Here is a 1456-nt window from a genome sequence, read left to right on the forward strand (position 1 = left end):
ATCTCGTGGACTTTGGGAGAAAGCAGCTTGCAACTGAAGGCACTTGGCCTGGGATACACTCGGGTAGTGACCTGAAGGCAGCTGCTGGGCATCAAAGCCCCAATAGCCCTTAGGGGTGTTCTGCCACTTCCCCTATTCTTTTCTGGCAGATCATGTGGACTTTGGGAGAAAGCAGCTTGCAACTGAAGGCATTTGGCCTGGGATACACTCAGGCACCAGAGCCCCTATAGCCCTTAGGGGTGTTTGGCCACTTTTCCCTATTCCCTGCTGCTTCCAATAAACCTTTTACTCCCTTCCTGCGGTCTGCGGGTGTCATTCTTCACGCACCGCAGACAAGAATCCGGATTTTGGAAGTAAGAGAATGAAAGTGGATTATAAGAGACAGAAGTAAATGATGATGCCAACATTATTTGCTTTGCAGTATTTCCAAATATCTGAAGTATTTTCTGGAGTCACATGCTCACCAGTAGTGTTAGGAATGAGTTTACAAAGGAGGGGTGCATCCTGACTCATCAGTTGAATCAAAATGCATCTGGCTGTGTCACAGGACGTGAACATTGTGTACCCAGCAGGGCGGGAAGGAGTGGGGTGAAGGGGGTGATGAGAGGGTCCAGCCCTTGTGTAGGAAAGAAAGGAACACACACACACACACACACATACACACACACACACACACGATAAGTAAAATAAAAAATTAATGCGAGTAAAATAAAAAATAATGTGCGTATGGCGGAGTGTGAAAAACACGAGAGGTCCGGTACACATGGCATGTAAAGTTTTAATGGCACGGCTCTCCCGGGGATCAGGGTGAGGCACCGTGGGGCCCGCGCGCCTGTCCGAAGCTTGAGGACGCGGGCTCTCCTTTTCAAGGTATGCATCTCGCGAGATAGGGGTTTACTCGCGGGAACGCCCAACTCTCCCTTGCCCTGCAGAGGTCATGTGACACAAAGTCACATGAGTGCAGGACCCAACTTATCAACACATCCCCTCAAATAAGCAAGTTGAACCACTGGGCAACCTGTCTGTCTGTCTGTCTGTCTGTCTGTCTCTCTCTCTCTCTCTCTCTCTCTCTCTCTCTCTCACTCTCTCTCTCTCTCCAATTCTTCGCTCAGCCCATTTTTATGGCTTGGGAATTGAGGAGATCAACAAAGAGAAACTCAGTTTGGTGTGGCGGTGAGCCCAGAAGTAAATGTAGCTAGGCAGGCAAGGTCCGGGTGCAACTCTAAGGAGGATGTAGCAGGACACGGTGCCCTGGGGTTGCCAGCACACACAGCACGGTCTCCAGTGGGCCCGCAGAGCAACTTAGTTGCATCTGTAGCTCCCAGGGTAACCCTAAGTACTCCTGGGGCATTTAAAAATAGCCACACCCTGAGCCCCCCCACCCTCCAACCCCAACCCCACTGAGGTAGAGTGTATAGGCTTGAGGCCAGCCTCAGCAACTTAGCAAGACTCTCAA

Source organism: Muscardinus avellanarius (genome assembly GCF_963383645.1).
Source record: "Muscardinus avellanarius genome assembly, chromosome: 12".
Taxonomy (NCBI): domain Eukaryota; kingdom Metazoa; phylum Chordata; class Mammalia; order Rodentia; family Gliridae; genus Muscardinus; species Muscardinus avellanarius.